Consider the following 18,530-nt stretch of genomic DNA (forward strand, 5'->3'; position numbering starts at 1 on the left):
ACTCACCATCTGGCATAGTAGATATTTATTTATTTATTTTTTTGGCCTTTCCCACTATAATGTGAACTCTATGAGAGCAGGCACTTTATATCTTGGTGGGCTGCTATAGCCTCATTCCTTAGAACACTGCCTAGACCAATTATAAATACTTGTTGGGCTACGTTAATCAAGGCCTCATCTTGAGATCTTGAACGTTTTTCTTTTTTTAAGATGGAGTTTGGCTGTCTCATCCAGGCTGGAGTGAAGTGGCGCAATCTCTGCTCACTGCAACCTCTGCCCCCCGGGTTCAAGCGATTCTCCTACCTCAGCCTCCCCAGTAGCTGGGATTATATGCGCCTGCCACCACGCGTGACTAATTCTTGTATTTTTAGTAGAGACAGCGTTTTGCCATGTTGGCCAGCTGGTCTCGAACTCCTGACCTCAGGTGATCCGCCCCTCCCCTGACTTCGGCCTCCCAAAGTGCTAGGATTACAGCTGTGAGCCACCTAGCCCGGCCGTTTTAATTTCTAAAAATAAACTTTCCGGATCTTAATTTCATGGCTTTAACATTTTAAATGAGCTATAATCTCATTGCTGGCTCGAATGGTTTTGGCAGGAAAGTTAAACTACTGAGAGACCTATGAAAAGCAGCAACAATTTAATGAGCACGTCTACTATGTCAAGCTTTGTGCTCACTTTGTTTTATCTCTCTTAATTCCAACTATGGTCCTAGTGGTTGGTAGTGTGACTATTCTCCTTTTACAGAGAATTACTGAGACTTGGAGAGGTTAAGTAACTCACAGTCAGGTCACAAAATTAACCACTGAGCTGAGATGGGAATTTAGACACGACCGACTCCACACTGCCTCCTAGCCGTCTCCTCGAGTAGTTCATGTCCTGTTACCGAAGTAGTGAAGCTGCTGGTGTCAAAACATTCCTTTTGCAGTTTCCTGTACTAGGGTTCTGGCTGATTTTGCACATATTTATTTCAAAGATCCTAGGTACCACACCAGGTAGTTGACCTTTCGGAATGTTGTAAAAGCCACTGTCCTCTATGCTGGGACACTTTCACGCAACGTTGCCTTAGCCATACTCCGGAAAACGCCTTTTTTCTCATTTCCCTGCACTCCGCATTAAACGCAGAGGTAGTTTACAGCACCTGGTAAAAGAGGACTGGATGACAACGCTGTGGTCCAGAGGAAAGGGCACATCACCAAGTCGGTTCACCGCTTGCTAGCGGGGGAGCTTACATATAAATGAAGAGAAAACAAGTTCTTAAAAAGCAGCGGACCCCGGGTTCGGTGGGAAGCTGGCCTGAAGCCGGGGAAGAGGGCTCAGGGGACCGGACGCCGTGCCCCGCACCCGCTAGGCCTGACAGCCGCAAGAGGCGGGGCAGGAGGAGCTCCTCCAGAGCGGCCTCGGCTCCAGGAGGGAAGCCGCCGAGGCTCCCCCAGCTGCCCGGCGCGCGGGAGGACGCAGCCAGCCAGGACCCGCGGCGCGGGGAGGGGCCGGCGCCCGCCCCGCCCCTCTCCTCGGGGATGCCGGGATGTTTACACACCAGACAGCGGCGGCCGCAGGAGGAGGAGCGGGAGCCTGGGGAGGATGGGCCGCCGCTAGGCTTGCGCTCCGGACGCGCCTCCGAGTGTGCAGGGTGGGTGCCCGCGCCTGCAGCGTCCCCGGGGACGGCGCGGCGGGAGGTGCCGATCGCCTCCGGGCCTCGCAGCCACAGCCCCCGGCCCACCGCGGTTTCCGACGGCGGCGCCGGGCCGAGCCACCAGTCCGCCCAAGGTCCCTCGCGGGCGGGCGAACGGAAAACTCCCAACTTCTTGGTGAGTCGCTGCCCAGGGCTCAGGCGCCCGGGCCGGGGAGCTCCTGCCGGGTGGGGCGGCCTGCGGGAGTCGGGCCGGGAGTGGGCGGTCGGCACCGCGCGGGGCGGCCTCCGGGATCCCCTTGCTCGGGGTAGGTGGGGCGGGGCGCGCCGCGCTTCAGCCGTCCGGGGGTTTCTGTCCTGTGCGTCTGCAGCGGTGGGAGGGGGCGGCGGGAAACTTCACACCTGGCACCGACTCTGGCGGCCCGAGGCCGCCCAGGGCGCCGCGGTAACTAAGAAACTCCGCGGCCACGGCGGCGGCGGCAACAGGTCTTCGGTTTCAGGCCGGAGGAACTTAGGCGAAGTCCCGCCCCCCGGCGGATGCTCATTGGCGACGTCGGGTATTTATCCCTCGCGGATTGGCGAGGTCCGTCTGTCAGGATTCGGTCGCAGCCAGACTTGGGAAAGTGAAGTGCGCTGGGAGAGTGGGTGGTGGGAGCCGGCAGACGGCAGAACCGAAGTGGCCTGAGGAGTACCGGGAGCGTGAGAGGTCTGCTGGAGAGCGAACTTGGGAGGGGCTGGAGATGACAAAATGTCGGCGAGAGGGATCGCGAGGCAATAGCGAACATTGTTGGTGATGGTGGCAGTGGACAAGAAGTGCAAAACTGAGGCCACAGTCAGAGAAGGGGAGCCAAACGAAGACGGAGAAAAGTGACATGACCGTATGACCGCAGATCAGTGCAAAGAAGCGAGCACAACCTAGAGGATGCTGTCTTGAGAGCTAAAGAACTTTGTGCCTCCTTTGCGCTGTAGGCCTTCACTCCTAAAACCGCAGCATCCGCTATTTAGTCTTGCACTTGGAGCGTAGTGGGGTGGTAGAGATGATGCATCAACCAATGAATCGTGTTCTCGCATAGCCGTAGTCCTCATTGGGAAGAAATACTAAAAATATACTTAGTTTACAGTAAGATACAGGCTGCCATCCTTGCGCAATTCTGGTGACTGAACTGAAAATCTGAAATAAAATGATTCTGGATGCGGTTGAAAGCATCAAATTTCCATTGTTTGTAGAGCCTTATGTACCTATCGTAATTGGAACTACTATTTTTAATTCCTCCTCCAAGGAATTTACAGTTTCAGGAGTATGCACACTCCCTCCAAGCGACAGCAGTATGTCTGGTCAGGTTGCATTAGAGAATGAGTACAGAGTATGTGTGCTATAAGTATGTTCTGTTTAGGACCTTGAGCTGCTGCTGGTGTGGTCGAAGAATGACACAGTACTTGCACTCAAAAATTACAGTATGTTTAGGACAAACTGTCAAACCTTGCAAACGGTGAACAGTTAAACGACAGATACAGTTAACCCTCTGATGCTTTGTGGCAAGTCTTGTTCAATGGCCGCTATTTTTGGTTTGTAACACGTGGTGATGGCCAAGTGCTCTTGAAACAGTTAACTTAAAATCTCAGCAGTTATTTCCAGAGAAAGTAATCCTGTCTCCCTCGGCGAGATCCAGTCCACAGCTCTCTTCCCCCCTAAAACCGCGGCATCCTCTGTTGGGTCTTGGACCGGGAGTTTGCTGGGGTAGGGGGAGAAGTGTTGGAGATTTGAAAACGCTTTGCCTCTCGGAGGAGTCAAAGGGGCAGAAACTGCATGGGGGAGAGGAAGTCCTGCGAAATAAAATAGGCAGAGTAACCCTTTGAGGAGGCTAGGTGCCTTCTCGGGGCCGGTGTGTGTGCGTGTGCGGGGCTAGTGTTAAGGGTGGGGAAGGAGCCCGGGAGCCTGCGGTACCCCCCCGGAGGTGCGGGCCTGAGATTCCGCTGGGTGGCGAGAGGCTCCGCCCTCCGGAGCACTGACGGCCTTCGCAGCCAATGGGCGGCGAGGACATCGCGTTCGAGAGGGCGGGTACTTCCTACTCCGGCCCTGGGCTCGGAGAAGGCCGCGCCAGTGGTTTCTCCAGGGATGTCTGCAGGAGGGACGCCAGGCTGAGGTCCGGCGTCGAGAAATAAATAAGTAAATAAAGGGTAGCGGGCTTCGGTTTCCCCTGAGCCGTCCTAGGTGCCCTGTTTCGTTATTCAGTTGTACCTCGACCTTAAAACTAGTTCTACTGAAAGTTTATAGTAGATAAGCTAAATTGACCAGCAAGCTGAATATAGTCCATGTGACTGAGGGGGGGTTTACTCTGAAATTATAAGAAAATGAAAACCACCAAATGTCAGAATCTAGATCGTTAGCTGTTTTTACAACTTTTGGGGAATCTTTCCATGGTTAAAAATCTTACCAATTTAACAACACTATTTCCAAGCGTACAGGCTCGTTTTATAATCTGAACTATTTAGGTTTATTTATTTAGCTAATACATGTAGCACCCACCATTCCTTTTCCCCCTCCATATTTTCCTGGCTAGACAATTTCAAGAGTTCGTTTCCGTCCCAGTAAAACAGCACTTACCCCAAGAATGGGGAAAGCATGTCTGGTGTGATAGCAGCGTACTAGTGGAGGAGGGGAGATTTGATGCCTCCATAACTAATTTAGCTGATTAATAAGCTAAAAATCAGCATTGTATTGTAATGACCAGTGCAGTTACAGTTTGTGTAAATAAGTACTTAAACTCATAACCACCCATCCCCCAAATCTTCCTGGAGTTTGCAGTTGATAGTTTTGGGCTCTGACTTATTGTAAACATTTAAGTATTCTTTTTTTTTCTCTTGATTAATCCATATTTACCGAAATGGAAAAAAAACCGTATTTTTTTTCACTGAACTATGTGGTCCGAGATATCATTAGAGACTTCTACAGTGTTTCCAGAACCAAACACTATTTTATCCTAGGAACTATCTGATGTTTTAAGAATGTATCTCTGTAGTATTACAAATGTCACCACCTTTCAGGGCACCTGAGAAGGAGGTAATAGTGATTATGCAGTTTTGGAAAAAAGAAAGTTAGGTAGGTAATTACAAAATTTCTTTCAGGTTTTCTTTCTCTTGATTTTTATTTTTAGTTTTAGAAAGTCGGCTTTGGTATTTTAAAAATGCACGGTGTAGTGTTTAAAAAATGCACGCAACACTTCGTCCTCATTCCCGGCTTCCTCCAAATTGAAGTATTTACCCTTTCGAATATTTGTTGGAAGATTTCTAGGGTAGGTATTTCAGTGCATCGTCTATAAAACATGATACTAAACTTAATGTACTACTTAAGGGTATCTTAGAAATGACCTGTATCATTACTGTTTGCTCTGAATTGTTGTGTCAGCACTTTATCAGCATTTATATAAATATATAGGAAGATGTTTTAAGACGCATTTCTTTACCCTTTTGAGAGTTTTTCAATTTAATTCTCCCCCCCCACCCATTTTTATAGGGAATATGGTTGAATAACATTTGGTGGTATAGTTGTAAGCAAATATATGCATTTATAAGATATAATGGCAGTAGAGAATTTTTAAATTGATGCAGTTCAATCTCAGAGTTATGAAACTTCTAAACTGCTGATTTCTCCTTTGGTAATTAATAGTTTGATTATTCCTAGGTGTTATATATTTTCACAAAATATTTTTTTATTCTGAAGAAAACACTTAGAGAATGTATTTCATGTTTTTTAGTGGGCAGTAGGAATGAGAAGGACAGATGATCATGAAGCATTCCTTAATTAATACTTTTGAGCAGGATAACTTCTTTTTTAACCTTTGTCAAAATAACCTCCCTGTCATACAGTTTATGTAATGAGATTATACAATGAGTGGTTTTGTTGTAATAGTTATCAAAGTGTTAAGCAGAACAGTGTATACATGATGAACAAAACTGATTTTAGTGGTCTGTAAAAATTTAGAAATATATATTTTCTGTTACCTAATGGAAATAGGCCTTTTTGTAAATCTTGCCACCAGTGTTCTGCTGATAGTAGGTAAGAGCTAGTTTTTCAATCCAGTGTGCTTTTGTGTTGAACAGTGGTTCACAAAATTTTCTCTCTGAAGGGTCAGATAGTAAATATTTCTGGCTTTGTGAGCTGTGTAGTTGCTTCTGCTGCCGTTGTAGCCAAAGACAGTACCTGACAAAGTGGCCATAGGTGTGTTCAAATAAAACTTTATTTGTACAAATAGGTTGGTGGCTCTCCCCTGCTCAGAAAAGAATACCAAAGGTCTAAATATGGTGCTATGCCTTTGATGTTTGGGTTGGTGTGGAATTTTCCACAACAGTGTTTTATAATTTTTTTGGTCCTTGGACTCTTGTGACAATTCGTTGATCTTGCACAGTTTCCTCAGAATAATGCCTAGCTATCCATTCCCAAATTTTGAGTTTCATTTCAGAGTTTGTCAACATATGAACCTCTTTTAGGTTTATCTGCCTTTTCAGATTTCTTCACCATTCTTTGCTTCCGGGGGATTTCTTCTCCTATCCTTTGACATTGAATGAAAGCCTCTCTGTGCTCCCTGCTTCTTACTAAACTAACATAAAATCTAATGTCAGTCATTTGTCTTTACTAAATGAAAACTACTAGACAAAGAAACATACCAAAACTCACTCATGTTTCTTTGTCTAGTAGTTTTTATTTTTGTATTTTTGTATTTTTTTGGCTTTTTAATATGAGAATATTCTGTATACCCTAGTTTATATTATTATTATTATTTACTTTTTTTTAATCTTTGATTGCATTTTAGGTTTTGGGGCACATGTGAAGAACATGCAGGATTGTTGCATAGGTACATGCATGGCAATGTGGTTTGCTGCCTTCCTCCCCATCACCTGTATCTGGCATTTCTCCCCGTGTTACTGGTAGGACTGCCTTTGTCTCCTTTAGAGGGAATTTTTGACGTGAGCTAGAGGGTGGGCACATTGTTTTCTTTTTAGGACACATTAACCTAGTCTTTCATAAAAAGACTCCCCCCCCACCCCCCACCCCCCAAGTAAAAAATTACTGGAAAGAGCCTGTGCTTTGGCAGAGGGCCTACAGTCAAGGTGTTTTGGCCTGGGGTAGAGGTACCTCTGACTTTTGCTCTGAGAAGAATTAGCTGTAGGCTTACTTGGGTGTAGCTACTGAGCAGCATAGAGCAGAATGGAAAATGCAACGGCTTTGTAATTACACGATCGACTTTCTCAGCTTTAGTCAGGAGTGGGTTTTGTGTGTGCCAGACCTTTGACCCCTTAGCCTTTAGGGAAGCCCAGGTGGGACCTGGGACAATCAGACTTCCTGGCTGGTTGCCACCAGCTACAAGCAGTCTCTTCTCTTTATCTGACTCTGCTGCACATATATTATCATTATCTGTGTTTACCATGATGTGGAAAAGACTAGGCACAAAGCCCCAGGGTCCTCATTTCCTACTTTATGACCTTGGTTGAGTTGCTCATTTTGTTCAGACTGTAGTTGTCCCAGCTCATAAAGTTGCTTTGAGGAGTAAATGAAAACATCTTTGTAAATGTATTGTAGCAGGTCCAATAAGTGTTAGTTTCATTTCACTTTTTTCTCTATTCTTAGGACCTTCAGGGGTGGAATATACATCTGTTGGCAGTTTCTTCTGATGACAGACCCTGTCACCCACTCCGCCTAGGCCCAGTTTTGTCTTAATGGGCTACTTCCCACTTCTGCCATTTCTGCTTCCTCTGTTTGAATTCTCCTTTTCCTTTGTCCCGTGATTTTCATATTCAAAATTTAATTTTTCCCACATTTGGGTTAGTTTTTATGACTCTTTGGAGGGTGGGGAGACTCAGCAATCCTTAGTTTCTCAGGTGAGAAAAGCCACAAGAGGCTTGGGGGGTTACATTATGGGCTACAAATAATGTGAGTTGCAAAAAGGTCTTTAAATACTGATTTTAAAAAATGGCAAAATCAAAAATATTCTTCCTAGCATGCTTAAAATTGTTTCTTTTTTTATTGTTGAAATATTTCCCCTATATCCTTATATTTATCTAAATGAATCACTATACATTTATTATGATATAATCATAACAAAGCTGTATGTCCATTATTATATTATGGTTGGAAAAATTGAATAGATGTGTTTATGAGAAATTGTTATACTTCTAAAATGTAAGGAATGCCTAATCTTATATTGCCTTTATATCTAACTTCTGGACCATATAGTAAAATAATATGATACGGGCACAGTGGCTCATACTTGTAATCTCAGCGCTTTGGAAGGCCAAGACAGGAAGATTGCTGGAGGCCTGGAGTTCAAATTTCAAACCCTGTTGCTGCTTATAAGTTTGTGGAGTATTCTAAATCCTTTGTTGTCATTTCGGCCACGTTCACAGCGTCTTCATCAGGAGTAGATTCCATGTCAAGACATCACTTTCTTTGCTCATTTGTAAAAAGCGACTCCTCATCCATTAAAGTTTATCATGGGATTGTAGCAATTCAGTTACATCTTCAGGTTCACTTTTAATTGTAGTTCTCTATCTGTTTCCACCATGTTTGTAGTGACTTCCTTCACTGAAATCTTAAATCCCTCAAAGTCACCCATGAGGGTTGGAACCAACATCTTCCAAACTCCTATCGATGTTGATATTTTGACTTTCTCCCATGAACGACAATTGTTTTTAATGGCATCTATAATGGTGAATCCTTTTCAGAAGATTTTCAGTTTATTTTGGCCAGATCTATCAAGAGTGATCACTGTTTATGGCAGCTATAGACTTAGGAAATGTATTTCTTATTTTTAGATAAGAAGACTTGAAAGTGGAAATTATTCTTTGAACCATGGGCTGTAGAATGGATGTTGTGTCAGTAGGCATGAAAACAACATTAATCATCTTGTATATTTCCATCAGAGCTCTTGGTGACTAGGTACATTGTCAATTAGTAGTTATATTTTGAAAGAAGTCTTTCTCTGAGCAGTTGGTCTTAACAGTGGGCTTAAAATACTCAACAAACCATGCTGTAAACAGATTTGCTGTTGTCCAGGCTTTATTTTTCCACTTACAGTGTACCGACAGTGTAATTTTAGCATAATTCTTAAGGGCCCTAGGATTTTCAGGGGTTGTTAAATGAGCATTGGCTTCACCAGCTCTGTCAGCATTTAACGAGAGCCTGTTCTTGAAGCATTGAAGCTTTGAAGCCAGTTACTGAGTTCTCTCTAGCCGTGAACATCCTAGATGGCATCTTTTTCAAATAGAAGGCTGTTTTATCTATATTGGAACTATGTTGTTTAGTGTAGCCACCTTTATCAATGATCTTAGCAAGATCTTCTGGATAACTTGCTGTAGCTTCTACTTCAGCAATTGCTGCTTTCAACTTGCATTTTTATGTGATAGAGTTGGCATATTTCCTTGAGTTTCATGGATCAACCACTGTTAACTCCAACTTTTCTTCTGCAGCTTCCTCACCACTCTCAGCCTTCATAGAGTTGAAGGGAGTTAGGGCCTTGCCCTGAATTAGGCTTTGGTTTATGACTATTTTGGTCTATCCAGACCACTAAAACTTATTGTCATTCGTGTGTTCACTGTGTATCACTTTTTTCTTTGTCTTTTTATACAGATGTTTTACTTATAGAAGATTTTAAACATATGTAAAATAAGCAAAATAGTGTCATAGACTAGCACCGAGCTTCAACAATCACTGGTAATGTACCGTTTTGGACTAGCACTTTTAATTTTCTTCAAGAACTTCTCTTTTGCATTCACAACTTGGCTGTTTGGCTTCCGAGCTTCTGACCTACTAGCCTCTGACCTGTCTTGGCCTTTGACATGCCTTTCTCACTAAGTTTAATAATTTCCAGCTTTTGATTTAAAGTGAGATGTGTGACTCTTCCTTTTACTTGAACACTTGGAGGCCATTGTAGGGTTATTAATTGGCTTACTTTTCATTATTGTTGTGTCTCAGGGAATAGTGAGGCCCAAGGAGAGGGAGAGAGATGGGAACAGCTGGTGCAGTGAAGCAGTCACGACACACATACCATGTATCATTAAGTTTACTGTTTTATATGGACATGATTCATGGTGCCCTAAAATAATTACAGTAGCATCAAAGATTCTGATCACAGACCACCATAAAAGATATAATAATAGTGAAATAGTTTGAATTACTGCAAGAATTACCAAAATGTGACACAGAGATACAAAGTGAGCACGTGATATTGGAAAAATGACACACAGGGTTGCCACAAACCTTCAGTTTGTAAAAAACACAATGTGTGAAGCACAATAAAATGAGACATGCTGTTAGCTTTAATACACTGTGTTAGTGTCCTGTAACTGCTGTATCAAAATATTGCAAACTGGTTGGTTTAAAACAACAGAAATTTGTTCTGTCACAGTTTGCAGGCCAGAAGTCAGAAATCAGGGTGTTGACAGTGCTGTGTTCTCTCTGACGGCTTAAGGGAGAATGTGGCTCATGCCTTTCTCTTAGCTTCTGGGGTTGGCAGCAATCCTTGTCTTTCCTTGGCTTGTAGACATATCACTCCCTTCTCTGCCTCTGACATGCAGGTTCTTCCTATGTGTCTTCCATTTGTGTCTCTTATAAGGACAGCATGACCTCATCTCTGCTTATTATCACACTTAAAATTCAACAAGCAGAATCTATGCTTTTCTGTTCAGATTCTTTACTTACAAAAGATTTTCAAATTTCTGATGTTTTTGTTCTTAACAGCAGATTTTAAGATTGTGCAGGGGTTGTGGTCTGAGAGGTAAAGGCACCCAAGGCATCTTTTACATGTATGATATGCATTCATTAACGTGATAATGATAATAACAGGAGAGAAAATGCCACTTCAAGCAAGGTGAAAGAAAATAGTTCATCTAAGTGTTAGTTTTAGTTCCTTCTCAACCAAACGGTCCCTTGTTATTGGACTGCTTAGGCTGTGTGCTGTTCTCACCATTTTTGGCATTTTTACAGAATTTCTCTCAACTGGGTGTGAAAGCTTACCACTTCCCTTGCTCCTGAGGTGTTTTTTTGCACAGAGGCAAAAGCTCTTTGCCTCGCCACTAAGGGTTTTGCCTCTAGTTACCATTACCTACCTGTGATTCTCTGTCTCGTTTCATAGCTCGACTGCACCAAACTTCCCTGTCTTGCATGTCGAAATTGGCCATGCTGGAAAGTATTCAAGAACATTATAATGAGTAACCTGTTCCTTTTTCCATGACTGTCTTATTTCCATCTGGGACTTTGATAACAAGTGACAGGCACTTGAGTCCCTTCTAACTTCCTTCCTTGTCAGTAGATACAAGCCTTTGCATGCGAGTGATGCTCTTTATTCAAAAGTCAGTTGGGCAATTTTAAAACTGTTTTCTATCAGCAATTTGTTTTCACCTTTTTAAAAAATTTGAAGTTTACAAACAGCACAAGCCCTTGCTGTTCATGACCATTTCCCCTTATCTCTGGTTTTTTTTTTTTTGGAGACAGAGCCTTGCTCTGTCGCCAGGCGCCTGGAGTGCAGTGGCACAGTCTCGGCTCACTGCAGTCTCCGCCTCCTGGATTCAAGCAGTTCTCCTGCCTCAGCCTCCCGAGTAGCTGGGATTGTAGGTGCGTGCCACCAGGCCCAGCTAATTTTTGTATTTTTTAGTAGAGACAGGGTTTCATCATGTTGGCCAGGATGGTCTTGATCTCTTGACCTCCTGATCCACCTGCCTTGGCCTCCCAAAGTGCTGGGATTACAGGCGTGTGCTGCTGCGCCGGGCCCTCTTTTATTTATTTTAAGAAGGTGCAGCTTGACGTAGGGGGGTCAAGTTGTGGCTCAAGTTGAGGTGTATTTTTTTTTTTTTCAAATGCCAAACATAAGCTCTGACACTTAGTGTGTCAGCTAAATTTAATATATATGGAACTCAGTTTAGGAGTTGAATGCCTGGCCTAGGGGAGAGTAATGATGGTGTGGTCAGTGATTCAGATAATAGAAGAAGCATAGGCTGTAATAATGTACTAACGGTATCTGGTTAGAAAATGTTGAGAGTTTTGTCTCTTAGAGTGTGGTCCCTGGCAGGGCAGTACTACCATCCCTACACCTTTTTTTGTTTGTATAGTGAGTTGTCATCCCCAGAATGTCAGCATTTTCACATTTTCTAGCTTGTGAACTTTGTGGGGTATTTGCATATGCATTTTGAGAATGTTTGAAAGATGATCCAGTTGACTGAGCAGACTTGCTATAAAATCAGTTTCAAATCGAGGTGAGCCTTCTCTGAACTTGGGAGGCATACTTGCCTGAAATTGCAGGACAGACCATGTGATCTTTGGAGGCTTCTGGCAGCTATAAGATGAATGACTCTGTGATTACTGTTAAATATAGTGAACCCCAAGTTTCTCCTCAAATAATTAGTATGTCAGTATGTTCAGCTCTCTTATTCTTTAATTCTCCATTTTAAAATTTAACTTCCTTGTAGTTTCAGTAAACAATCTTTTCCACTAGTTGTAATCAGTAGTTCATATCTCCTCCCCTGGTCCCCTGCTCAGTCCTGACTCATTCTGGTCACCTGCTCCGGTCACCTGCTTTGACCCCTGGTTACCTGCTCTGACCTGCCCGTATCTGTCCTTCCCACCAAACTACCCACCCCACCACTCCGGCTCGTTCCCTTGCTCCCTTTAAAATATCCAGTTGGAATTAAACTAAACTGTGTGGTCTAGCCCTAGCCACTAGGGGAACGACACAGCAGTAGGGGTGACCTCCGTCGGAGTAAGTACCCCTTCCCCTCCCTTGTCCAGGTGTGCGTTTGCCATTGTTCTGTCTGTGAACCATACCCTTCTATAGAAATAAATTGCCTTGCTGAGGAAATTTATATTCCAGTGCTACTGTTTTTGTGGCACCAAAAATTTTATATATAACATGACTTCCCCTTTATACTCCATCTTTTTCTGTTTCTTTATTTTTCTTCCCATTTTCCTACTTGGTCTCATCAATTCACAGATTGAAGAAAGAGAAATTTGGGAGGTAGCTGAAAGTGAGTGAAATGATTACAGTTAAGGAAGGGACCATAACAGGAGTGAGAGAGAAAAACCTAGATAGCAGTGGCAATTTCAAGAAAGATGTAAGGGCTAGAATAAAGTAGGAGGAAGAAAAGAAACTTTTAAAAACAAAGGAGAGGGGTATGCAGAATATATGGGAAAGGAATACGGGGAAGTAGCTTTCTGTAATGTTCACTCATTTGAAAAGATTATTCTGAGGTTTCTCTGTATTATAAAATTAGTATATAGGCCGTATAGCTGATTCATGTGCATAATTTATAGTTTAAAAGTAAGGTGGCCCATACATGTGGCCTAGATTTATGTGTTAGCTTTTAAAGACTCTACGTTGTTTTTTGTGTTTGTTTATTAATGGATTATGGATATAACTGCTGCTTAGTAACTCTTTCATCTACTCATTGAGCATGGAAGGAAGATCAATTTTTCAATCAATAGAAATAGCTAGCTAAATGAGATGCTTCATATTTTTGTTTGGAGATGCCAGGTTTATTTGCCAACTTTCCACAGTTAGAAACCATTTTGGATCATGACTGTCAGATATTTAAATTTATTTTTGAGTCTGGAGGATTGTATTTCATATCAAAACATATATCCAACTTTATGCTTTAAAAATATTTTAGTTTTTATTAATTGCAGAATATGAGAATAAAGGAATGACCAAATCCTGTAGCATATTGCCTGGCTCACCTGTCTTTGCCGGCTCCTGTGCCAGTAAATGGAGCCCCACTTGCTCCTGACCTGCCTTTCTAGATTATTTATTTCCCGTATATTCCCCTACATTTTAGTCACATCTAACAACTTACTGGGGTTTTTTTTGGATAAATTTTGTACCCTTTTCTGGCTCCCCCACTCTATGCTTTTCTCACCACTTTAAATGTCCATTTTCTGTACTTCACTGTCCAATCTCAGTGCATTAAAATAATCTTTATTATTTAAGGCCCTGCTGAAGCACTATACAAAAAAAAATACAAATCAACCTCTTTCTTCTGCTTCTTTAAGCCTTTAGTACATATTGATTCTTGCTGCAGTTATACTTATCTTAGCTTCCTCGCTGGAGCATAAGCTTCTGGAAGGTATGAATCATGTCCGTACAGATTTGTGTTTTCTGTAGGGTCTAGGACCATTCTTGTCAGAACTGGCCATTTAAAGAATCTCAGATGACTGCTTCCCAGAGAATACACTTGGCAGAAGGTCTTAGGCAGGTCATAGCAGTAAGAGAATGTCCAGAACAATTGAGCTGTTGGTTTCAGGGAAGGTCTAGGATGAATGCCAGGTACATGTCTCTGCCAGGTCCACAGAACATGGTATGAAGGAGGTCTTACTATTTGAAATAGGTAAAAGTCTAATCTGCGAATGGCCGCTGTCAGGATATTCAGGCATCTAGTCTGAGATGCTTGATTTTGTATCTGAATTCTGAATTCCAGGTTCTGAAAGATCTCAGAGTGGGGTGAGATGGGAATCAGGACTAGGAAAAACAGGGGTGTGTCAGACGTGAACTTGGTGTGAGTGGGGAGGCATGTGGAGACCAGACAGAGACCAGTTTGGCAATTAAGTCTAAGTTAGAGGCTTAAGCAACAGGGCATAAAGTGAGAGAAAAGTTCGTAATGTGAAGACATGATACTAAAACACGACCAGCAGTTAGATTAAATTGACCTGAAGCTGATTTACTAAGCTGTTCGCTGAGTATACTTACATTTCCTTTCCTTAGAGGCCAGTTCATTCCTAGTTCAAGTTGAGTGGTGGCTTTCCGTAAAGGGATAGGAATCTTTTTACCCATTAAATGTATGACTGTCTCTTTGCCAATTAATTCCATGTTCCAAGAATCCCCTCATGGAGAAAATGTTGCATTGAGTTAAATAAAAAATGACTAGACCAATACTTGAGATAATTCCCTTCATAAGAATAATTACTAATTGTGAATTGATGGTTTGAACACCATGCTAAAAAGACTGAACTCTTCTCTTGTGAAGTGATTGTGAAATTACTTATAGCTTTATGTTTTCAAAATTTGATGGTAATAACAATAAAAGCTTTACTGCTTTATGATCTCTTTATTTCATTGGTAGTTATGGCACATCAGAAACTTGCATCAAAATAGAATCAAGATTATTGTTAAGGGGACCTTAAAGGTAGATTTCTTTAAAAAATGGTTTTTATTTTCCGGGAGGCTGAGGCAGGAGAATTCCTTCAACCCAGGAGGCGGAGGTTGTAGTGAGCTGTGATTGCGCCACTCATTTTCAAGATGGAGCCTTGCTGTGTTGCTCAGGCTAGTCTCAAACTCTTGGCCTCAAGCTGCCCTCCCCACCTTAGCCTACTGAAGTGTTGACATTAAAGGCATGAGCCAAAGTGTTGAGATTACACGCATGAGCCACTGCACCTGGCCAAAACATGTATTAAGATAAGTTTGATTTATGAGGTATATGAAGGAATTAAGTTCAGACTTGAAAATTCATACTTCAGTGAGACTACAGTGTACTTAAAAATTACCAAAAAAAGGAGTTATGTCTTTTTTACAAGTAGAACTCTCTGTGATGTCTTTTCTTTTTTTCCCCTTTATGTTTAAAATTGAGTTGGATTTATTTATGCTTTTTAATTTTTTTTTTTAAGAAATGCCCCTCTGCCAATTCTAACTTGGTTTTTTCCTTGCTTAAAGGCCTTCAGTTACTGCCTTCAGAATAATTTCTAACCACTTAGTCTCTTAAAAATACTTTGTGATTTGTGCCTGGGCACTTTCCTCTGCTGCATCCCATGCTCCTGTCTTAGGGCATTGCTTGTAGTTCCCTAGTTATTCCATGATTGAGTCTGGAATGCACCTCCTCTTCTCCTTTGCCTGGTTAGCTCCCACATGTCCTTAAGACTCACCTTGGGTGTCTTTTCTGCAAGGCCTGCCTGACCCCGATGGCTTGCTTAGACCCTGACATCTTTCCTGTGAACTCTTGTAGTAGCAATACCCAGTGATGGTGTCTGTCATCATACTTGCTTCCTTATGTTGTAAAAGTCTGTTTTTGTATGTCTCCCCTGGGAATAACTTGAGCTATCAGAATTGCCTTAGTTCTTTTTGTATTCCCAGCTCAGTGGTAGACATATCAGTAGTGCTGAAAAAAAAAATGAGTTAATGAATGAGCTGGAGAAGATAAGAGAGACAGGAGTCTAGGATAGCCCACAGTGTTTTAGCTGGGGTGTGGATTGGTGCTCTGAGTAGATGATATCAGCACTCTTTTCTCCCTCTCCTTCTCCCCTATCTTTGAGTAGCTGTGACTTTTTATTGAAATGACATGAAATAAAGAAATTAGAAACTTAACTGCCTTGCAGATTCCTTGGACCTTTAATTTATGTAAGGGTGTTTACTGTCTCATTGAGGACAGGGTTGTCTTTTCACCAGAGATAAAGAGCTCTGCTCTCTCCTGTTGGAATATTTTCTAATTCTTTTTCAGTTTTGATTCTGTAGTCTTTCATGAACAGTAGGAGCATCATCATGAGACTTAGGAGGAACAGACTTTGTCCCAATGTAGTTTAAGAAATCTCCTATCTTTATACAAAATATGTTTACAGCTGGCCTTTGCGTACCATCTTGGTGCTCAGTCAGATAGGTCCTCCTGTGTACAGTGCCTACAAATCCCAGGAATGTCAAAATTGTACAGATTCCTAGCCGCTGGCTAGGGAAATGAGAGTTGAAATCCTCTTTTACCTTAGTTACAGATGAGATTGTCATTATAGAGCCTAGTGTTGAAGAGCAAAGAAGAAATGTTAACCAGATCAGCTTAGAATTGAGTCCTATTTAAGAAGAGAGGTTAGAATAACTCCCTCGATTCTTGATGAAACCTGTATTGATCATAACTAAGTTAATAATAAGTAACAGTTTCTTTGGGTGGTGGTGAGAAGATGCATCTGTGATGCTGAGTTTGGAATATCGTGGGATATGTAGGTGACACTGTCTAATTGGCAATGGATTGTGTGTCTTAGGCTCAGCAGAGAGGTGTGTCCTGAAGTAGAGCTCTGGTGTCATCAGTAGAGAGACTCATACGTAGCAGCAGAGGAGTCTGTCTAGAGAAGGGGTGTTTGGGGCCTTATTCATTAATTCCTACTTAAAAGGGCAGTTTTTTGGATGTTGTGGCTCATGCCTTTAATTCTACCACTTTGGGAGGCTGAAGTGGGAGGATTGCTTGAGACTGGGGGTTCAAGACTAGCATGAGTAGCATAGGGAGACCCTGTCTCTACAAAAAATTAAAGAATTAGCCAGGCATGGTTTGGTTACTTGGGAGGCTGAGGTGGGAGGATTGCTTGAGCCCAGGAGTTTGAGGTTTTAGTGATTGTGCCATTGTACTCTGGTCTGGGTGTCAAAGTGAGATCCTGTCTTAAAAAAAAAAAAGGACAGTTTTATTGAAAGGTAAATGAATACCCAATGAATCAGTGAATACTGGGGGAAAGTAAAATTTAACTTGTTACTTGCTGCCTGAGTGTAATATGTAAGGTATTTTTCTTGTCGACCTAACATAATCTCATTTCCAGTCTTAATAAATCTGTTTTTAAAGCCTCTTAGTATAGACCATCTTTCTGACACTTGACCATTCTCTAGTTGGAATATGGTCAACTATTCATCTAGTTGAAACAGATTCAGAAGATTTCTCAAAACAAAATTTAACAGTCTATGAATTATATAATTTCATTTTGAAAGCCTATAGTCAGTATTAATTAGGTTTTTATTTATTTGGTCAGAGTCCTTTATATTTAAAGACTTCATAGAACATCCTAGATAGCTTCATCAGCATAACATTATGTTATTCCTACTTTTAATTTTTCTTATTCTTTGGATAGTATTTCCATAAAATCATAATTTTACATATAAGTATGCCAGAGAAAGTACATTAGTTTCTAGTATATGTTTATGTACGTTAAAAGACATTCACACAGAGTTTGGCATGATTTTATAGTCTGTGCTCAAAAGAGCAAGAGAGGAATTCCAAAATAGTGCAGGTCAGGATTGAAATAATTTGACAGAGTTTGGTGAGAAAGTTTGCTTAGCAGCTGCTTAAGTTAACTGCACAATCCATTCAAAGCATAGTTCAGTTCTGAGATATAAAGAATATGTAACCAATTAAATTTAGTTCCTCAGAAGGTAAATTTTCAAACGTAAAATATAGCTTTGATTTACATTGCAAATCCAGCATGTAAGGTATTTTTTTTGGTCAGCCTAAAATAATCTTACTTCCATTCCTAATAAGTCTGTTTTTAAAACCTCTTATTATAGACCATCTTTCGACACTTGACCATTTTTTATTTGGAATATGGATTTTCACAGATTCAGAAGGTTTGTGGAAACAAAATTTAACTGGCTATCAATTATATAATTTCACTTTGAAAGTCTGTAGTCAGTATTACTTTGTACATTGAAAAATCTTGTTATTAAGTACAAGGTTAGTTTTTTGTAACTATTAGGTAGTGGCTTTCATATACTTGATTTTTTTCCTTCCTTAATTTTATCTTTTTGAAATCTTAATTTGCATTGACGTTTATGCTTGGTTAAAAAAAAAAGAGAGAGAGAGGAAACAAAGGTTTAAGTGTTATGCCTCTTTGTTTTTTGTGCACGTGAAGATGTAGGTAGGAAGAGGAAGAAGGCAATGAGCTTTCCAAGAAGCAGCAGACTTAATTTCTTTTGCTAAACATTCATTGTGTCCTACTAACCTAATTATACATTAAATCGACTCTTGTTCTGACTAACTCAGGTCTTAAGAATTCAGCCAGGGCCTAAGTAAGGGTTAGTGAAAAAGTTCATTGCAGAGGACGGCAGAAGACCTGAGTAGCTCTAGGAGTCAGTCATTGCTTTACCACTGAGATCAAGGCCTCAGTTTCCTTGCCCAGTTTTTA

The 18,530-nt window shown here is 41.6% G+C and overlaps 1 protein-coding gene across 3 annotated transcripts in view; it reads left to right on the top strand.

Annotated features, from left to right (window-relative positions):
• Positions 1-1,531: 1,531 nt before the first annotated feature.
• Positions 1,532-18,530, top strand: part of NEK7 (NIMA related kinase 7) — a 150,384-nt gene continuing 133,385 nt past the window's right edge. The window contains exon 1 of one of the 3 annotated variants that reach the window (XM_017506068.2): positions 1,532-1,808. The gene's annotated coding sequence lies outside the window, so the exon portion shown is untranslated. Of the gene's footprint in view, positions 1,809-2,026; positions 3,803-18,530 lie in introns of those variants that run through there. The other 2 variants (XM_017506071.2, XM_037730489.1) reach the window with 2 other exon arrangements.

The sequence above is a fragment of the Cebus imitator genome, unplaced genomic scaffold (assembly GCF_001604975.1).
Source record: "Cebus imitator isolate Cc_AM_T3 unplaced genomic scaffold, Cebus_imitator-1.0 Scaffold347, whole genome shotgun sequence".
NCBI lineage: Eukaryota > Metazoa > Chordata > Mammalia > Primates > Cebidae > Cebus > Cebus imitator.